The sequence below is a fragment of the Phoca vitulina genome, unplaced genomic scaffold (genome assembly GCF_004348235.1).
Source record: "Phoca vitulina isolate PV1807 unplaced genomic scaffold, GSC_HSeal_1.0 scaffold14, whole genome shotgun sequence".
NCBI classification, from domain to species: Eukaryota; Metazoa; Chordata; class Mammalia; order Carnivora; family Phocidae; genus Phoca; species Phoca vitulina.
The window spans coordinates 21,083,694-21,093,748 of record NW_022589717.1 but is presented as its reverse complement, the minus strand read 5'-3'; positions in this window follow the sequence as shown (position 1 = coordinate 21,093,748).

Below are 10,055 nucleotides of genomic sequence, written 5' to 3'. Positions count from 1 at the left end.
TTTTTTACCTAAAAACATCTCTAGTCCACCTTCATTTTTTGGAGGATATTTTCACTGGGTATAAAATTCTAGGTTGGTAGCTCCCCCCCCACCCCCCCGCCCCAGCAGATTCAGGATAGAATTTCCTTTTCTTTGAATTCCCTGGTTTCTACTGAAAAGTTAGCTGTTGGTCTAATGGTTGTTCCTATAAATGTTGTGTGTTTTTTTTCCTCTGGCTGTTTTAAAATTTTTCTCTCTGCTATTGGTTTTCAGCAGTTTGACCAAACTAGGTATAGTTTGATATACCTAGGTCTGTTTTTTTGTTTTGTTTTGCTTTTTTGTTTGTTTGTTTGTTTTGTTTTGTCTTTTGTATTTATCCTGCTTAGGATTTAATAAAACTCTTGAATTTGTGTTGCTGTTTTCACCAACTTTGAAAAATGTTTAAACATTATCTTTTCAAATACTGCTTCTGCTCCATTTTCTCCTTCTCCATTTTTGTGTCTTTCTGGGATTCCAATTACAGGTAAATTTGACATTTTTACTAGATATCACATTTCTTTTATACTCACCTCTATTCTTTCTAATCTTTTTTTCTTTTTGTGTTTCAGTTTGTATATTTTCTATTGATCTATCTGTTAATGCAGTTATGCTATCTTCTGCAGATCAGTCTTCTATTATTCAAGAACTTCTTATTTTCAGATGTTATATTTTGTAGTTCTAGAGTGTCAACCTGATTCATTGGAATAAGTCTAATTTTCTGATGAAATTCTTCATCTTTTCATCAATTTTGCCCTTTTCCTTTTAATTTCTTTGATATATTAGAACTGGTTATTTCAAAGCCTTCGTTTGCTTTCCCCAAAATCTGTATCATTTAAAGATCTCCTACTGTTATGTTTTTTTTCCCTTGATTATCAGCCACATTTACCAGGCTCTGCATAACCTAGTAATTTTTCATTATATGACAAACATTTTGTGTATGGATCTTTAGAAGGGCAGGATGACATCTTCTAACAGTGAACTTTTCACATTAGAAAGATAATGTTAAGCATTGATTGTTTCATTCCAACCTGCATTATGCTGAGTTAGGACTGGGCTGCAGGTATATATGACTCAGTTTAAACCAATTCACCTCTGTTTCTCAAGCATGTTCTTCCACGTCTTTTTATTAAAAGTCAACAGGCCTCTATCACCTTAGTCTTGAAAGGCGGTAGGAAATTCAGTTTTCTCTTTAGAGGTTTGGGACTTTTCTTTTTGACCTCCTGCTTCCTACTGCTTCCAACTTTGGCAAACATACTGAGGAGTCCAGCCATGTGTTTTGAGGCAGGCCCCATCCTCAAGTGGGACTTTGTCTCATAAATACTATGGTAGTACAGGAGACTTTAGTTTGCTTTATAAAATCTTCCCAGTCTCAGAATTCAGCAGATGTACTGTTGGAAAAACTAACCAAGTGTTAGGATGTCTGAAGTTTCCAATTGTCCCACCAACCCCACCTGACCACTACAAGTTTTGCTGATTTCGTATTCTCCCAGTGAAGTCCCTCTGTGCAGGCCAAGCCCAGTCATCAGCCCATGTCTACATAGGCAAATCCTCCATAAAAAATAGGCAGTGACAGGCTGCTCAACTTAGAAGGGCTTTCCCTTCTATGGATTGTTTAATTCTCCTTGGTTCCTCAACTTTCCAAGGTCTTAAAAAAAAAAAGATATAGATAGATAGATAGATAGATAGATAGATAGATAGATATAGCAACATAACTGGTTTTTAAAAGTTATTGTAGTAGAAATAGTGGTCCTTGTCACCTACTATTTTCCTACTTGGAATTAGAAGACTTAATAAATATATTTGAATGAGTGAATGGATTTCTCAAAAGGCTGTTAGGAGAATGCAATGCTATAACACATGTAAAATTATGCAGCAAACTAACATTTATTGATAAATTTATGTTAGTATTGTTATAATTGGCTCATGGTCTTCAGCTTTCCAGTCTATTATCCTAATTTTCATCTTCAGTACATTTTTCTCCTTAGGTCTATAAGAACATCCAACTCTGCTTATATCTCATGTTTTTATGGGTCAGAGTAAGTTTGTATCCTTGCTTAACCTTTGCATAATTTGCAAATGTCTTGCTTCTTTAACTGTTCTTTTTTCTTTTCTCTTTGCACCTATGCCACAGATCATATCTGCCATGATGTGGTCTCCACATGAGATGGTGAGTCATATGTCTCAGTGATTATGGCAATGTTTTCTGCCTGGCAATCTTCAGCAAAGTTGGTAAATGAAAGGATCTGGTGTGCATCTCTATTCATTTTTTAGGAGTAAACATACTTTAGAAATATTGAAGTTGCTGTAGCATTAGATACAGTTTGAGAGAAGAGAAGTAGGGTCAAGTTCTTGACTTGTGAGACATGGTGGAACTTAGAATTCAAGGACAATAGAATCTAGTGTCAGTATTAACACAAGATTAAAACATTCTTGGTGTATTACATATGTTAATTACCTTTAATTACCTTTTGATTCTGTGACTAATTTGCCATAGCTATAGAAAGTTTTTGATTAGCCCGATATCTTTAATGAGCCTGTCCCCGTCAACCATTAAAATCAAAGAAAGGAATAAACAAACAAAAGCCAGGAGACTGATGACTATATCACTCCTGCTCTCAGGTGGCCTTGTGGCTACATTTTCAAGCAGGTTTCAGTAACATACAGAAGTTGCAGGCAGCTTTACACAGGAATTAATGATCTAAGAAAATTCTTTCAAATTATTTAGTGTTATGTTAGGCTTCTTACCCCTTTAGTTGTCAGCAAGGTAGAACAATAACATGAAGGAAATGAGCTAAGGTTTGCTTTCTGTCATCTTTAACATGAGATATAATATGAAAATCTCAGTGCACTTTAATTTCTTCTACATAAAAGTGGCTTAATAGGGCCTTCCTACTCTGTAACATGTCATTATCATTTATGAGCATTTCACTGGTGCACTGTACTTTCAATGCACTTTATAATAACTAATTAACTATTCAACACAACACCCCCATGAAATAGGTCAGTGGAATTGCCTCCACTCTATAGACATGCAAACTGAGACACTAAGAGACTCAGGGACATGCCTGAAGGTATACAGCAAGCCAGAACAGAGAAGCAAGTCACAACTCATGGGTTCTCCATGCTCACTCCCTTCATGACACTAAATATTTTCCATACATTTTAAGATCCTGAAACAAAAGGAATTTCTTACTAATGCAATGCCAGAGCAATGCTAGAACGTTGAGAGGTGGTGGCATCGTATTTGTTCTCGGATCTTAAATCTGACTGCACTTTCAGGCCAATGCAATCTGGAGTTTTTCAATAAAATGTGATTTTGAGGGACACCTGGGTGGCTTAGTTGGTTAAGCGTCTGCCTTCAGCTCAGGTCGTGATCCCAGGGTCCTGGGATCCAGTCCTGCACTGGGCTCCTTGCTCAGCAGGGAGTCTGCTTCTCCCTCTGCCCCTCCCCCTGCTTGTGCTTGCTCTCTCTCACTCTCTCTCTCTCTGACAAATAAATAAAATCTAAAAAAAAATATATGATTTTGAGAGAGTTCATTGATTTTTTTAAATGTGCATTGAGCTTCTTCTGAATTTTACCGTTATCATCAGTAGGTCACAGTAGCCCAACCAGGAAGGAGACTAGGGAGCCCTCACAATTTCAAGTTCAGTGATGAGAGAAGAACCTGTCTAGCTCAAACGCCAGTTTTGTTTTGCCCAACCAAGCAAAAGCCTGTTATTATCTTGGCCAGCCTTTCAAGCAAAAGCCAGAAACCCGTTCACTCGTTAACAAATGTGCCAAGCCCAGTGCTGGGTCCTAGAGAAACAATTCTTAAGTAAAGGATGGTTAAGAACAAATAAAATAACGTTCAAAGTGTTTTAAACAATTCATGTTGTGTAAGCACATCAGCTACTTGGCCTGCAATCAGTGGTTTCCTTACTGGTTGCGTGTGCCATGCCCGTTCTGGCCTCCATGCGGCGAAGAATCCTGTGATTAACTGGCTACAGGAAAGGCAACAACAGCGACCAACCTAATTTTAAACCCTCTAAATGGCAGCTTGACACTGAAGCACAGCAAATACAACTGATCAGAGGGATTTTCATTAACCACTTCTTGATGGGAGGAAATGGTAACTCTTAAGAAAGACTAGAAACCCCTTTGGCCTAAAGCAGTTACTCTGCTGTAGATCCCAAGGCTGGGAGGGATGACCACACAGGAGGAGGACAAGCAATTCAAAATGGGACTCTGTGGAAGTGAATCATGCTCAGAGTAACGAGTATTTTTTCTGCTTTATTGTGTGGGTGCTCTTGAGCCAAATAGCAGAGGGGAATGAGCGAGCAGAGACGGGATTAGGAGTCAAGGCACTTTTCCGAAATGGTGCCAGTGAGTGACTTGGGGGAATTTTAGAAAGGGTAGTATTATGGCTGGTTTTTCTGACTAACTGCCTCAACTCAATTTTGCTAAAAGACATCACTGGCAATTCTGTGCTTGCCTCCAAAAGAATGTGAAAAGCAACTACAAAATAAGCCAGTTGCCCCATTTCCTTTCCTTTTCTGAGTAATAATAGCTTTCTATCTTTTGATGTGCTGATTTAAAAAAAAAACAAAACTTTTTTATAAGTCATGTTTTGCTGCTTGTAGCAATTGATTGCATGAAAGACTAGATCCATTCAAACATACACACACAGGCTTGAACACAGCAGTTTTGAAACATTTGGTCATTTTAATGTTAATTTTCAAATTATGAAGACTTTTACCTACTTCTTCTCAACCACATTGGACTGGTTTCTCAACTGGTTTCTTTTCTGTTTTGAAATAATCTATAGGAAAATATGGTTTAGAGAATTGGGTGGGTAAGGACAATCTATATTTCTTGCTATCTTATGCTATTTAGTCCCTACCCTGAGACCATTCCAGCCCAGGGGTCTACCCTAAACATCCAGTTGCCTGCAGGTTTCCTCATTCCTTTCAGAAACTTAGAAAAAAGAGAAGACAAATTGGACAAATAGCAATGGCCTTTATGTTGTTAGTCTGCTGGAGTTGGCCAATGCTCTTAGTCTTAAGGAAGAGCTATTCGACACTGTCTTCCTCATTACGGAGGTAAGAGGGAGAGGGGGTGGAACCAAGCCTCCTGTTTGGTCCTCTTCTCTAGGAGTCTTGTAGGAAATTTCTATCCTATGGAGCCAACTAGCTATAATACGTTGGTTCATCTCACTCCCTTCTTCTTTGCCGTATTAAGATCTGGTAAGGATCCAGCACTCATCACTTTGCATCTGACTTTTCTGAAATGGTAACACTATCTAGCCAACCCCTTTCTCAGGCCATCAGGCCCCTGGGAAGGGGATCCCTGACATTTGCCTAAAAACTGCAGTAGGTCATCAGAGCCATGTTTGGACTTTCTCTCTGATGGATGGCGTGACATCCATAAATCAGAATGCATTGTAGATGTTAAACTTTTACTGTATAGGTATATCTATTGACATAATAGAGGTTCATGATATATTAAGTGGAAAAGATAGATTACAAAACAGTACACATAGAGTTTGATTTCACTTTATAACTGTAGATGCATATTAGAAAGCCTGGAGGTTGGGGCGCCTGGGTGACTCAGTCGGTTAACTGTCTGCCTTCAGCTCAGGTCATGATCCCAGGGTCCTGGGATCGAGCACCGCATCGGGCTCTCTGTTCAGCAGAGAGTCTGCTTCTCCCTCTCACTCTCCCTCTGTGCTCTCTCTCTCTCTCAAATAAATAAATAAAATCTTAAAAAAAAAAAAGAAAGAAAGAAAGCCTGGAGGTATATATAACACTGTATCAGTGGAATATCTTTGAGGAACATATTTGTCTTCTTTTTTCTCTTATCACTATTTAAAAAATGTTTTTAATATACATATATAATAATGTTTTTATTACTTCAAAGTTGTAGTAGTAGACAAAGAAGGGGAGACATTTGTCAAGAAAGTATATGCATTGTTCAGTGGCCCAGAAGAAAATGTAGTGTCAGTGTAACATTTCCCAGATGAACAATAATAATATATAGTACTGCATCAGCTACTCTATTAATATTATCACTAACCTTCACAATAGTTCTGCTAAATGAATATTACTCTTATTATTCTTTCCATTTTACAGAAAACTGAGGCTCCTAGAGTCTATGTGACTTGTCCAAGTCACAGCTAAGGAGCTGTGAAGTTGAATTTAATTTGCTAGTTCATGGAAATGCTTGATTGTACTTAAGATGGGAAGACGGTAAGGGACATCTACTTCACAAATAGGTTTATCATCATTGCTGAGGCAGCTTGCATATGAATGGCTAGTTGGGTTTATTGCTGTTTTACAGCCAATCCATTATATTATAGTCTTGTCCCTGCAAGAAATTTCCTAGACGAGATGTGGATACATATAAATTGTGGGTGCATATAAAATATAAAGCAGACAGAAGTATATACTTTCATTTACTTGTAATTCCCTCAAATATTTTATAGGCACTGAGTATTTGCAAACTTGGGGACAACCAAAAAGGACTTGACATATGTTTCTACTTGGGTATCTGATTTTGCTGTGCTAGTTTTAGGGGAAAGGCTCAGGGAGTAGTAGAGCCTGGATGGAGAATAATTTGTAGAACAGGGAAAGATAGGTATTATGACGGTTGAGAAAGAAAGGAAAATCAAAGAGAAGTGAAAAGAAAGACAGAAAATTCGTGGAAGGCAAAAATGAGTCAAGTTTGTTCCTAGACCAGTGTTTGAACTCAATTTATTTATGAAACAGAACTCTTCAAGTTATTTTAGTGAGGAAAAGAAGACTCAGAAGTACTCGGGAAAGATGGGATTGCAGACATACAGGATTTAAACAGCTCAATATGAAGAAAATCATAAAACAGCGATACACTGGTAAATGTTTAACAACTGGCTCTCAGGAGAAAACAAACCCTGAATCGTTCCCTTACCCATTTCTATGGTGTAAATACTCCCACCAAGGCTGATTTCAAATGACCAATGTTGATGAAATGGAATTGAGAAAATAATGCAAGGCATTGGCTCTTGAGAGTCAGAGCTAGCTGGCTCAAGCACACCACTGAATTATGCAGTTGAAGAATGAAGTTGATAAAATAAGACTGCCCATGTTATACGGCAGGTTCAGTGTTTCTTATCTCTAGAGACAGGTGTTAGGCTTAACATGTCCCTTAGCACACCCTTTCTTCATAGGAAGTATACAAAAATATTTTAAACAAGATTGTTGGGGGCAAATATATTGGGATTCGGCAAAGGACTTGGATTAATTGTTGGAGAGTATGTTCATGCTGGCTGTTTGTGGCATATAATAAGTGCTCAATAAATGATGGCACCTCTCCTTTCCATTCCTTCAATACACACACACACACACACACACACACACTCAGCAGCTTCTCCCCACTTGACTCCTATCTTCTTCACTCAGCTCTGTTGGGATTATGACCCAGACTAGGCATACTTATGCCTGTTCGCACAACAGCTGCTCTTGCCCTCCTTCTAAGAACATATTCATTCTAACAACATGTGAATTCATATAGATTATATAAATAAAAGAAAATGACATTTCATTACTTTTGTATAGAGGTTTACAGTATTCCAGCTCTTTTGTATATCTTCTCTCATCCTCTCTCACAGTGAACTGGTGAGGCATGTATTTAATATAGGAATGATTTATTTCCATTTCACAAATGAGAAAAAAAAAATGAGACTGACAAAGATCAGGTGATTCACCCAAGTGTTCATATGTGGATATAAGCAAAATCTGGGTCTTCACATTCCTAACTCTAATGCTTTTTCCACCACACCTTTATTTTTGTGATAAAGTTGAAAAGCAGAACATTTGTGGCTACACGGGTAACTAACTGCCTACAAAAGAGTAGCTGGGAATGGTACTTTCCAGAAATGTGGCAGAGATGAGTTTTCCTTTTTTTTTTTTTAATGGTGGCTTAAGTTTGCCTCAGTCTTTCATTTGTGAAATGAAGAAGAAATAAGAATGAATAGAATTTTTGAAGGCCTTACTATTGGTCTTTCACCATGTTGGGGAAGCATGTGGGTTATGCATTCATTTCATTTATTTTGTTCATTCTAATATTTCTTAAGATTCCATTATGTGCCACGCTCTGAGCTGGGAGCTGGGATGCAAGTGTGTACAGGAGGATCGTAGTTCTTGCCTTTATGGAACAAACTTGGGGACAACCAAACATACCCATGTGGAGCCAGCAAACTTTGTATAGTTAGAATAAACCAAATTTTTATGGAGTTACGAGCACTAGTTCATGGAAGTGATAAATGCACTAGGGGAGGTACTGAGAATGTCCTTGGGCAAAGTGGTCACATGCTAGGAGGTGATCATTTTTAAATTTCTTAGTAAGTTTTGTTTAGTACGTGGAGGGGGAGACAAGCACTAACTGAGTGCCTACTAAGTGCCACTGCCCCACTCACTTCCTACAAAGACCCCATCAACTCTATATTAAGGAAGGGGAAATTTGTTGCTAAGGGCAACAAATTGACTTGCTTAAGTCTGCACATGGATTAAATGGTAGAAGTCAAACCTAAGTATGCTTGCCTTTTCCACCACACTGTGCTGCCTCCTTTGACCAAATCTTGATCTTTAGGATTTTAATCCTCTGTTATTTCATTAATATGGGTATTTAGAATTCTCTAGCCAGACAGATTTCAGTGTGTGTATTACTTGCCCTCCCCACCCCCACTGTACACACACATAATGGGTTAATGGGTGGGATACACAAAAGTAAAATAATCCTCCTGCTAAGAGCTTCCACTAGAAGCTTGCCCATTCTTTCTATTTTAATCATCAAGACAGGTGGCAACTGAACCAACCCCTTACACTGTTATGAACACCAACTTCTCCTTTGTATATACTGTGTTAACTAAGTGTTTCTGGCTTGAGTTGGGGTCAATGGCAAGATACACTTTATCAGAAACAAGACAGAAGGATTGATTTCAGAATAAACTAAACATTTACAAGAAATAAAACCTCTTTACCCATGTGCTAGCTTGTAGAACTAAAGCTATCTTTCTCCTCCCTACTTCCCATGGGCTGGAGACTTTAGGAAATTATAGTTCTGACCTCTCTAGGATGCTGTCGCATGTATAGTCCCTATCATATTTCTCTTGGATATGGTCCACGTGTAGCATTACCACCCTGTCGCAGGGGGAAGTGGTTCCCAGCAGAACTGCTCTGTATGCCATAAATACTCTGCTGACCCCACCTGAATATGTACACAAAGGTTATACATGAATGTTAAGTGTAGGGAATGCCTCTGTAATTGGTGATATTTAAATATATGTTTTGGACATTTATGGGTGTTCTCTCTCCCTCTCTGTCCAGTATAGACACACACACACACACACACACACACACACACACACACACACATCCTTCTTAAATTCACAAGATTCCTTTCAAAACAGAAACAGAAAAGACTATCTGTTTCTGGGTAAAACCTTACATTTTTTCTTAAGGCATCTTTCACAAATTGTTGATAAGGTTTTCATCAGCATATTCAAATTTCTAAGGCAATTCTAAAATAAAAATTGCAATCCAGTTGTAAGCCAAGACTAGAATAATTTCTTGTAGCTTACAGGTGTAATTAAAATATAACTTCATTTGGAAAATGTTCCTGACCTGACTTTGAATGTGCTGTTTGTCTGAAGAGTTGAATTTTGGGTTGTTTTAAAAAGACTTTTTTTTTTTTTACAGTTTTGTTTGTTTCTTTTTCACTTAGAAAAGAACTATTGAAAAAAGTAATTTGACTTATTATTATTTAGAGTTCTTCAAGAGAAATATATGAAACTTGTCCATTAAACAGATTAGATAAAAAGTTTAAGCAGTAGATATTTCTAGCTAGCTAGATTTAATGGCCCAAAGGTTGAATTTATTTTATTTTTTATTTTTCTTCTTCTTCTTCTTCTTTTTTCATTTAAATTCAATTAGCCAACATATAGTAGAAGGTTGATTTTAAATGAAAAGTTATCCCCAAAACAGAGTACAGCCACATAGGTGAGATATGTGACCCAAAAATGTGT